The 12,336-nt window shown below is 45.9% G+C and overlaps 1 protein-coding gene across 1 annotated transcript in view; it reads right to left on the bottom strand.

Annotated features, from left to right (window-relative positions):
• The window catches only part of TRIM2 (tripartite motif containing 2), a 65,880-nt gene extending 56,654 nt beyond the window's left edge, over positions 1-9,226 (bottom strand). Inside the window, exon 1 of the mRNA XM_069978710.1 lies at positions 9,209-9,226. The gene's annotated coding sequence lies outside the window, so the exon portion shown is untranslated. The remainder of the gene's footprint in view (positions 1-9,208) is intronic.
• Positions 9,227-12,336: the final 3,110 nt, after the last annotated feature.

Here is a 12,336-nt window from a genome sequence, read left to right as displayed (position 1 = left end):
ACAACTACGGCTGCAGCCACCATCACATTGGCACCACGCCTATAAAAAACTACGGCTGCAGCCACCATCACATTGGCACCACGCCTATAAACAACTACGGCTGTCCCATCTCAGTCAGGAGTATGCAGCCTTGCTTGGAAGTTGTAGGTCCCTCACATCTCCCTTTGCCTCCTCCGTCTTGACCAGCAGGAAAGCACTGCCACTGGTGAGACAAGAAACACTGTCTGAAGCCATCACAAGAGGACCACAGTATGCTAGTACCCCCCATCACAAGAAGACCACAGAATGCTAGTTCCCTCCATCACAAGAAGACCACAGTATGCTAGTACCCTCCATCACAAGACCACAGTATGCTAGTACCCCCCATCACAAGAAGACCACAGTATGCTAGTACCCTCCATCACAAGAAGACCACAGTATGCTAGTACCCTCCATCACAAGAGGACCACAGTATGCTAGTACCCCCCATCACAAGAGGACCACAGTATGCTAGTATCCTCCATCACAAGAGGACCACAGTATGCTAGTACCCTCCATCACAAGACCACAGTATGCTAGTACCCTCCATCACAAGAAGACTGCAACTGCGGGTCCAACAGAGATGCCTGGCACTGTGGTGTTATCTGCACGGCATCTGCTCCCAAGTTTATCAGAATGGCTGGACCCAGACACGTTAGATGTTGAACATTTCATGGAGGCATCGGATGTTGAGCCATCACATAACAGAAGAGAGCAAGGCAGACGAACAACATATATGGACAAAGAGGGGCACTAATATAGTGTAGCATAAACAACAACAGTAAGATGACCAAACTAACCTGGTGGTGCTGTGCAAATCATAGGCACAACACTAGTAGGCGTTTTTGTTGGGTTAGTCCGCTGCCTGGCCTCTGGTTCTCTGCTCCCGGCACCCGTCCTGATGCCAAAGCACGAAAATGCAGTTTGGAATAGACCATTGGACCATACATACAGCCACAGCGCAGGACTCACAAAATAACTGCAAGGACCTCACAGGTGTCTATCTTGGGTGTTTATTCACACTAGGCTTAAAAATGAGTGACGCGTTTCGGTGTCGGACTGACACCTTTATCAAGCTCCTATATACAATAACATAAATTACTTAATTACAAAGACAAAGATCCTCTATATAACTAAGAAACAACATAAAATGAATGATAAAATCTATCATGCAGGACTGAACAGACCGTATGGCATAGACATGAACATTGCTAAGGACTATGGCTCAGATTAGAAGGACTGACACAGTTAGCCAGTATCAGGTCAAAAGGGTATAAACGGCTATAGAACACTCCAAAAATGAAACCAAATGGGCAGACTCAATACACATGACTCACTTCCTAAAGGTCAAATCGGCTATAGCAAGAAAATCACAAAAATGCTGAGTGTTAGATTGGTTGTAATGTGTCAGCAACTTACCTCCTCACTGCTAAACACCAAGGCCTCCTCTGAGAGCAGCGGCAGCCCCATGACATCACTTCCCCTGACGTCACCTGACTGACATCACCTGACACAGTCCGACACCGAAACGCGTCGCTCATTTTTAAGCCTAGTGTGAATAAACGCCCAAGATGGACACCTGTGAGGTCCTTGCAGTTATTTTGTGAGTCCTGCGCCATGGCTGTATGTATGGTCCAATGGTCTATTCCATAACAGAAGAGAGAGCAGTGAGGGGAGCCAGGCAGGGGCAGCTTGTAGCCGCAGTACGGGCTCAAAATGGATGACTGCTGAAGAGGAGTTAGGAGAGGACAGGTTTGTCCCTGACTATGAGGAGGAGTCCAGCAGTGCGCCACCACGGAAGAACCGCGCTCATTGGTGTAACAGTTCTTCTGCACAGGCGATTGAAGAGACAATTCCATCAACTGCAACATCTGCCAGCAGAAGGCGGGTCGGGGTTTGGGTCGAAATCACAGCGCCACTTCCATGGGGCAACATATGGAGCGCCCGCCCTGGACAGATTAAGAGGACCGTGACCCCCAGGGAAACTTCCAGTCTCCCTCCAAACAAAGTCCCCAATAAATTATTCTCCTACTTTAAACAACGTTCAGTTCACTAATGGAAACAAATTTGTATAACACATTAGGAGTGGAGTGCGAGCAGTGATTATGTAGGGCGCGCGCTCCAGTCACTTATCCCTGTAAATTGCTATTACTGCATAGGAGGTTACAGGAGGTTACAGGACCCAGTGAGTGAATAATATAGACTGTGTCTTCTCTGGTCCCAGTGAATTCCTATAGGCCCCAAGTTACTTGGTAAACTGGACACTTGGTTGGCAGCTCCAACAAACAATCCCCCACAATCAGCCCTCCTCTCCTCTCCTATCCTCTCCTCACCTATCCCCTCCTCACCTATCCCCTCCTCTCCTATCCTATCCTCTCCTCACCTATCTTCTCCTCACCTATCCCCTCTTCTCCTATCCCCTCCTCTCCTATCCTCTCCTCACCTATCCCCTCTTCTCCTATCCTATCCTCTCCCCTCCTCTCCTACCCTCTCCTCTCCTATCCTCACCTATCCCCTCCTCTCCTCTCCTCACCTATCCTCTCCTCACCTATCCCCTCCTCTCCTATCCTATCCCCTCTTCTCCTATCCTCTCCTATCCCCTCCTCTCCTATCCTCTCCTATCCCCTCCTCACCTATCCTCTCCTCACCTATCCCCTCCTCTCCTATCCTATCCCCTCTTCTCCTATCCTCTCCTCTCCTATCCCCTCCTCTCCTATCCCCACCTATCCTCTCCTCACCTATCCCCTCCTCTCCTATCCTCTCCTCACCTATCCCCTTCTCCTATCCTCTCCTATCCCCTCCTCTCCTATCCTCTCCTCACCTATCCTCTCCTCTCTTATCCTCTCCTCACCTATCCCCTCCTATCCCCTCCTATCCTCTCCTCACCTATCCCCTCCTCTCCTATCCCCTCCTCTCCTCATCTATTCCCTCCTCTCCTATCCCCTCCTAACCTATCCCCTCCTCTCCTATCCTCTCCTATCCCCTCCTCTCCTATCCTCTCCTCACCTATCCCCTCCTCTCCTATCCTCTCCTCACCTATCCCCTCTTCTCCTATCCTCTCCTATCCCCTCCTCTCCTATCCTCTCCTCACCTATCCTCTCCTCTCTTATCCTCTCCTCACCTATCCCCTCCTCTCCTATCCCCTCCTATCCTCTCCTCTCCTATCCCCTCCTCTCCTCATCTATTCCCTCCTCTCCTATCCCCTCCTAACCTATCCCCTCCTCTCCTATCCTCTCCTATCCCCTCCTCTCCTATCCTCTCCTCACCTATTCCCTCCTCTCCTATCCTCTCCTCTCCTAACCTATCCCCTCCTCTCCTATCCTCTCCTATCCCCTCCTCTCCTATCCTCTCCTCACCTATCCCCTCCTCACCTATCCTCTCCTCTCTTATCCTCACCTATCCTCTCCTCACCTATCCCCTCCTCTCCTACACACACAGCTGACTGGCCGCCTCCGTTACTGAACCTCCTTACATAGAGGGGGAGGAGCTGACATCACAGAGGGGCCTGCAGCTGATTGGACGGGCGCTAGAGATTATGGTTAATCCCTTTCTCCTGCGCAGTGACGCTCCAGACAGCATGTGCTGCCGCCATTTACTGTGAATTGGGCCGTCAATTTGCTTTAGGCTGGGTTCACACTACGTATATTTTAGTCAGTATTGTGGTCCTCATAGCAACCAAAACCAGGAGTGGATTAAAAACACAGAAAGGATCTGATCACACAATGGTGAAATTGAGTGGATGGCCGCCATATAACAGTAAATAACGGCCATTATTTCAATATAACAGCCGTTGTTCTAAAATAACAGCAAATATTTGCCATTAAATGGCGGCCATCCACTCAATTACAACATTATGTGAACAGATCCTTTCTGTGTTTTTAATCCACTCCTGGTTTTGGTTGCAATATGAGGACCACAATACTGACTGAAATATACTGACTGAAATATACATAGTGTGAACATAGCCTAAAGCCAATTGACGGCCCAATTCACAGCAAATTTTTATTTGCCGTATTTGCTTTGCTCATCTCTACCCATGAGTTTCTTAATGATAGGCAGGGGTCCCAGAGAACCAACCAAACCCCATTCATTTATTCACAGAGGTTACAAGCTCTACAAGATTCAGTAGAGCATTGGCCGCCTCCATTTAGGTTGATAGAACTTTAAGAACAAACGGATTCCTGTCCTGATGCTTTGGAATCTTTCAGGCATTTACCTTGCAGTTGGAAACCCCCTTTAGGTTTATAGACCAGAGAATTGCTATGGGGATTTACTTACATGGACAGAGATGGGAGCACCAAATCAGACTGGAAAGAATACACCACTTCCTGCAGGGCATACAGCAGCTGATAAGTACAGGTCCCCTTTAAGGGACCAAATTTAGTCTACTTGTGTCTATGTGTTGTCCATTTCCTGAATGTATCCCTTTATTTTGGGGGTTTCAGAATGGCGCTAGACAACACTGTTATGTCCCATAAAATCCGAGTATTCGGAAGATTCTGGAAATGACTGCACGGTCACCAGGTCACAGAAAATCTCAGCGTGGACACAAGTATTCTCTCAGCTTTTCCCAATGATTTATCCTTAAATCTCATACAGCTTAATCTTTTAATGCTTTGGCGCATCTGGACAGCACAAGATGGCGGCAGCTCCTGCACTCTCATATCATTCTCCTTGTGGCCGTGAATGACACAGAGATTGTACATGTGATCAACCACAGGATGGCGACTGCGAGTGACATTTCTCTACCTGAGAAACAAAAAGAGCAATGCTATTTACTGCCCTAAAGTGTCGCTGTCATTTACATTTTTTTTGTAGAAATCAATAGTACAAGTTATTTTAAGAAACTCTGTAATAGGATTTATTAGTCAAAAAAGCCTCATTCTGTACTCAAAAAGCTGTTTCCTTCCCCCCCCCTCACTTCTTATCTGCTTATTATCAGGCAGAGTCCATTATATCCTATGGAGGGGGGAGGGGCTGAGGTGGATGAGTGAGCAGGGAGAGCAGAGAAGCAGCTGTGCAGTTTGGAGACTGACTGGGCACATAAAACGCTGGAGTCACAGGTCAGAAAGGTCAGTGCTTATCTGGGAGCTTGGTGAGAGAAGATTGCAGGATGTTGTGCTGTGCAGGGCTGCCTTTTCTCCTCTCCGTGCTCACTCATCCCCCTTGGCCCCTTCTCTCTCCATAGACCTTAATGGACACAAAAATCCCGCTTCTTCTGCAGTGAGGGGGGGGGGGGTTAGGAAAAAAGATTTTTGTGTATGAAACTCTTATGCTTAATAAAACCTATGAAAGAGTTAATCACTTGTACTATTGATAGGTATTGATTCCCGATAAGTGACATTTACATGACAGGGACACTTTAAGGAGAGGGGTGGATTATTTGGGTCACCCTCCCTGAACCCTTGTATTGCCCTTTGACCTCTTATACAGTCTGAAGCTCTCAGGGTTGTTCTATGACTGTTGGGGTTGTAGGGATCTCCTAATACATTGTACATTCCCAGCCAGAAGACACGGGACGTACGGCACAGTATACAGTATATAGTATATAGTATGGCAGCACCAGAATAACTCCTCTTGTAGAACATATGCAGTATGAAAGGGAATCCATTGGGACCAGTATGTATACCGTGTTCCTTGTTGCAGCAATCATCTAAAAAACCAAAGTTTTCAATCAATGCAAAAGAAATCATAAACCAAACTGGTAGAAACTGGTTGATCGGCACTTTCTGATGGGCCCTTAGGGTCACAACAGGTTTTACTACATGTTTTACATACTGGCCCCGTGTAAGAGAAACATGCCGAGTCAGCCTTCTGTGTTTTCCATTAGAAATAAGAGACAAGTGCTAGAAGTATTTGTTATATCCTCTAGACACGTCCTTATCACATACAACGTCCACTGACATCAATGGGGTCCTAGCAATCCAATCTGAATACCTTCCTATAGACGGGGCGTATGGACAGAACTATTACAGAAACCCACATTTACATTTGTTATCGGACACTTTGGGTTAACAAACTAAAACTGGGTCAGCAAACTCCATGACTCCATTCATCCCCCCTCCCAGAGCTGACTGCAGACTATTGCACATCACTGAGGTTGCTCATTGCCTGTCTGCTCCTTATTCTGTGGCATCTTCCATTACAGAGCAGCATGCTGTAAACATGTAAAGATGTCCCAATATATATATATATATATATCTACGGCTCAGAGACAAGTTGTAGCCAAGCTTCCTGAGATAGCGGAGAATGATGCGTTGTCTTCAGGGTGAGGAACCTGGGAAGTGGAGACAATACAACACCCGGGAAATGGAAGAAGGACACAGCTTCCTGATGGGGGAGCATCCTACAAACAATGGGTGATAACATAAAAGTCACTTATACATACAAAAGGCTTACATTGCACATTTTCTCACTAATAGCCTAGTAGAGGAATCCACATGAAGGTGTAATAAGTGACACTATCATCACTATTCAAACAAAACACTAAATACAATTTCTAATATTTTATAATCCAATAGTTTCAGAGTTTCCCTGGTAAAACAAATGGAGAAATGTACGAGCCAAAACGTCTGGTATTTCTAGAAGCCTCCGAGCCAGAAGTAATAACTAGTGACTATGAGCCGGTAAGTCCCGTCCTTCAGGTGCTCATAGAATAGACATTTCTTTTAGCCAAACGCCCCCGTTCCGTCTTCAGGGAGATGCGGCACCTCCGGGGATACATATTGCTACAACTAGTGGTCATAAAGAGAAGTAACAAGCTGGGAATGAACTAAGGAGAATATAAGAAGTCAGAAAAAACCAAAGAGGAGCGGCTATTATCTTGTATAGAGGCCGGTGGCTGAGAACACGACGCGCTGCAGCCGGAACACTGGCGTCATTCAGGGACGGTAACACAAGAGATTTTCTCGTGTTTCCCTCAGATGAATCGAGTTTCTTTTCAGAAATTCCCACGAGTTATGCCGAATTGTTTCCACGTGAATAATATGTACAGATTAGGAACCTGGCGAACGCGGCCGTCACAGAGAGGAGGAAAAACGGCCAAAAACCTAAACCCATCATCTCTACTGCAGCAACCAGAATGCATGAAGGTAAAAGGCACTTCTGTTATTACTGTATACGGTACCGGAGACTGGCGGCAGTCAGTGCAGGGAATCGCTACAACTGGACACCTGGTACCTGTCATATATCTGTCTGTGCTTCCAGAACATGGAGAAGTATTGTGTGGTGCCCAGAGAGGTGTTACCTGGCCCCTGAATGTCTGAGAGCTGGATGCCTCCTCCCATCCCGGTTACACACACACACACAAACACACACAAACACACACAAGCACACACTAACAAACACACGGGCACCTATATATGTTTCGTACAGAAGAAGCTAAATTATTACAAACTATAAGAAATCTATGAGAAAATATTTATAGTCTGAACATAAACAGCCGAGACTTTGCCACCACTCCTCACCCCCAAGGAATCTATTGTGTCCACGCATCATAAATCTTATTATACAAAGGTCCCATTCTGGGGGGAGACGGTCACTTTAGGGCCCCCAGATCCATGACACAATCCCCCCAACATTTCTCCCAGGGATTTCTTCCAAAAAGTTTCATTGCACAAGTGAATGAATAAACCATTGAAGGGGATGAAAAAGCGCTGACCTTTCAATTAGGACCATGGAAAACTCAAAGGCGACATTGAGGGCGACATGTTCAGACTGAGGAGCAGGCGAGGAAGCCAAGAGGAGGAAAAGTTCTCGGCTTGAAATCTCCTCGTCTTCAGCTCTGACAGAACAGGTGCAAAATGTGAGAGGAAATTCAACGTTCTGTATGAGATATATAGTTATAGGGAAACGGACACGGACGTCATTATCAATATTCCATCACAGAAACAGTCACCTCCAACTCACATAATGCAAATGCTGCCATAGAAAACACAAAATAACCTAAAAAACTGAAAATCAGGAGTAAATATGGGCTGTGATGTTCCCATATCTTGTATGTTTTGTCCTGAAGATGAATGACAGTCCTACAACCGTTATAGTTGTCACCAACATTTCCTTATAATGACAGGTCTGCCGGGCCGGTGGTGAGATATATCCAGTGCTATATACTGCAGTACAATCCAGATGGCACCGCATAACAACCTACCAAGTGCTATAGTGTGTTCAGAGCGGCCGCGTACATAAGATAGCCCTCAGATTCCCTGTAATAGTGTATAGTATAGTATAGCAGTATAATAGTATATAGTATAGTATAGCAGTATATAATATAGTATAGCAGTATATAGTACAGCAGTATATAGTATAGCAGTATATAGTATAGCAGTATAATAGTATATAGTATAGTATAGCAGTATATAATATAGTATAGCAGTATATAGTATATAGTATAGTATAGCAGTATATAATATAGTATAGCAGTATATAGTACAGCAGTATATAGTATAGCAGTATATAGTATAGCAGTATAATAGTATATAGTATAGTATAGCAGTATATAATATAGTATAGCAGTATATAGTACAGCAGTATATAGTATAGCAGTATATAGTATAGCAGTATAATAGTATATAGTATAGTATAGCAGTATATAATATAGTATAGCAGTATAATAGTATATAGTATAGTATAGCAGTATATAATATAGTATAGCAGTATATAGTATATAGTATAGCAGTATATAGTATATAGTATAGCAGTATAATAGTATATAGTATAGTATAGCAGTATATAATATAGTATAGCAGTATATAGTATATAGTATAGCAGTATAATAGTATATAGTATAGTATAGCAGTATAATAGTATATAGTATAGTATAGCAGTATATAATATAGTATAGCAGTATATAATATAGTATAGTAGTATATAGTATAGAATAGCAGTATATAGTATAGTATAGGAGTATATAGTATAGTATAGCAGTATATAGTATAGTATAGCAGTATAATAGTGTAACCCAGTAACAGCTGCTGGGAAACTCTATGAATGGAGTCGTCTCCCTGTATAGGAAACCATTGTGTGTTGTGTGTTGTGTATTGTGTGTTGTGTATTGTGTATTGTGTGTTGTGTATTGTGTGTTGTGTATTGTGTATTGTGTATTGTGTGTTGTGTATTGTGTGTTGTGTATTGTGTATTGTGTATTGTGTATTGTGTATTGTGTATTGTGTGCAGGACAGAGGATACTCACTGCTGCTCCATGGTGTCATCCTCTCATCTCTGATCCCGAGTGATGTGTGACTGATCATCTGCTGCAGAGGGAACCGATCCTCAGCACAATCCTCACAGCAGCAGCAGCATGAGGGGAGGAGGAGCAGGGGGGGGGGGAGTGTCACACATCATCCAGCCCTCCTGCCATCACACTACTCCATCACACATCATCCAGCCCTCCTGCCATCACACTACTCCATCACACATCATCCAGCCCTCCTACCATCACACTACTCCATCACACATCATCCAGCCCTCCTGCCATCACACTACTCCATCACACATCATCCAGCCCTCCTGCCATCACACATCATCCAGCCCTCCTGCCTGCCATCACACATCATCCAGCCCTCCTGCCATCACACTACTCCATCACACATCATCCAGCCCTCCTGCCATCTGCCATCACACTACTCCATCACACATCATCCAGCCCTCCTGCCATCACACATCATCCAGCCCTCCTGCCATCACACATCATCCAGCCCTCCTGCCATCACACTACTCCATCACACATCATCCAGCCCTCCTGCCTGCCATCACACATCATCCAGCCCTCCTGCAGCTCCCGCCATGTGGTTCTCCCCTATATATAACAGCAGCGCAGCCATTTGCCATTGTTCTGGGTATTTGGCGCACGTTTCTTCTTGTCGTATACTTTCCCATTCTCAGCTCTTACACATTCGGGATCCTTCCTTATATTAGTGTGAGACTATGCGAGATGCCGGAGCCTGACCACCATCTCATCACACAGCACAATAACCCAACGTGTGCGACCTGCCAGCTTCCCCCTCAGTAGCTGTGTTACTTATCAGCTCAGCACATTCACGTCCCAGCGCTGTATCAGCAGAAGACACCGCGGTTACAGGAGATAGCGGGATGGAGGGGGGTTATGTTACCACAATCTATGGACGCTGCCAAATCCTCCCATCATGCACACCAGCAAAGTCCCTGTATAGCATAGAGTGTATTCAGATGGAGCGTCCAGAGCAGCATGCCTTCTTACATCACTGCACAGATGCTGTATACAGATATATATATATATATATATATATATATATATATATATATATATATACGGTATCAATTCCATAGGTTCCATCCTTCAGCCATCTCATGCAGATGTGATTGTATCCAGTCATTTCTATCGGTAACATCCAGCACAAGTGTCGGCCGCTTTCCTCGGGGCCGGATTATAAAACTGCACAGCCCCATTCTTCTACAGAGTAATTGTCACGTACAGAATGAGACTGGAGACTGGGGGAGAAGTCCCACCAAATCAGCAAGCTGGGAGGGGGGGCACGAAAAAGCTATACTTACCAGTCCTCCTGCCCTCAGCGCGGCTCCCAGGTCCAGCTGATGGCCGGTGCTGACCTGCAGCTCTTGTGGTGTCCTACTATGGGTTTTACTATTGGTTACACCCTTCAGAAAAGTCTGTACTTATTGTATAGAAGTGGTGATGACAGTAGTGATAAAGTTTCGCCACTAGATGTCGCTATTACAGATGTGAGTATTCAGATGCTGCACAGCTGAAGTGTGTAAAGGGTTATTGTTTATTTGTATGTCACGTGGATCTGTGAACCAATAGGAATCTGCTCTTCTTCTCTCCTATCATCTCGCTCCTTTCTTATTCTATTGCACACTGCACTTTAGATGCCCTGAGGAAGGAGGTCACCTGGGTGGAGAAAGTGCATGGGTCTTTCATGTTGGACATTGTAGAGGAAGGATGCAAGCTAGATAGCTCCCTATAGTGGTCCTCTCTGGGCCCTGGCCCTCTGCCAGGTCCCCAACTCTGGTCAGTCTTAGCTAGAACCCCGTATGGGTAGGAAGCAAGACAGGACACAGCTAGTAGTTTCTTTTCAGCAATGCTACACAACACTATGTAGCGTTAAGCTCCTACAGGAGAGGACAAGCCAGAGACAACCTGAACCCACGCCGTGGACTAGGAGAGTCACAGAGCAGGACAGTATCCACAGACAGCAGTAAGCTAGGAACTGATCCAGATAGAGCAAAGTTGCAGTGAGCCTAGGAACTCTATCTCGCAGCGCGGTTGGCAGGGAACCCTCAGCATTTCGCTCATCCCAGGTAACAAGGTCTGGGGCCTTGTGTCACCCTCTAGGACAGGTCCCCCAAATCTAGTGGGCAAAAGGTGGTGTAAAGACTAACAAGTCAATACACGGGCACAAGTATTATTCTTCTTCTTTTTCTAAGTATTCTTCTACCACATCCTCCAACCTCCCGGCAGAGCACAATACTACATGGGATGGGACTCTCACAACATCCTCCTCTCTGCTACTCTGATTCTTTGTATCTCTCAGCACAACTCAGTCAGCACGACTTTACTCCTCACCGCATTTCTATCACAAATTTAGTTGCTGTAATGTCAAGTATTTGTCTATAAGTATTAAGTGTATTATCCAGTGCTTTATCAAGAGAAACATTGTCAAGACACAACTGTATAACCTGCCGCAAGCACGTACTTTAATAGTAAAACCAGGCTTATTTATGATAAAGAGACTCTGTGATCCTTCGCCTTACACCGACACAGTATATGACACAACTTTGGGACCTTTCCCCTTTCTGTGGGTGGCAGATCCGATAGTCTGGGAGGGTCCCTACACCACTCCGGCCATCCGTGATCACACAATCCCAAGGGACCCGTAGCAGCCCGGCAGGACACCGACCACAGGGGAAAAAGGTACAGCCGGCCTCCTAAACTAAAAGCAGACGCGCCATCCCACCTGTGTGCCCACCTGGCACTGACGTCACAAAGTAACATCTCAAGGTCCGGCTGTATCTTGGCCGACCACCACTGGAGTGGCGTCACACTCAACCATCTAGCCAGTGACCGGGCGCTCCTCCGATATAACATCATCGGGGGGGGGGGGGGGTCACACCACACTCTGCCAGCTGCAACGCCACATACCCTGCTGGGCGATTGGACACGGCCCAGTCACTGACTGCCTGAGAGGGAAATGGTTTGAGAGGTTTGGCTGTCAGTATAAGGTGTATGGGCGTCTCCTGATGGTGTCGGTAGAGATGAGGATCGGGTGGGATGGATTTTCACTGCCTGAACCCTTTGTTCTTGGAAAGATAAGCGGCTGTTAG

Source organism: Dendropsophus ebraccatus, chromosome 7, assembly GCF_027789765.1.
Source record: "Dendropsophus ebraccatus isolate aDenEbr1 chromosome 7, aDenEbr1.pat, whole genome shotgun sequence".
Taxonomy (NCBI): domain Eukaryota; kingdom Metazoa; phylum Chordata; class Amphibia; order Anura; family Hylidae; genus Dendropsophus; species Dendropsophus ebraccatus.
Note: the sequence above shows the minus strand (reverse complement) of the source record. Positions and strands in the feature narration are given on the sequence as shown.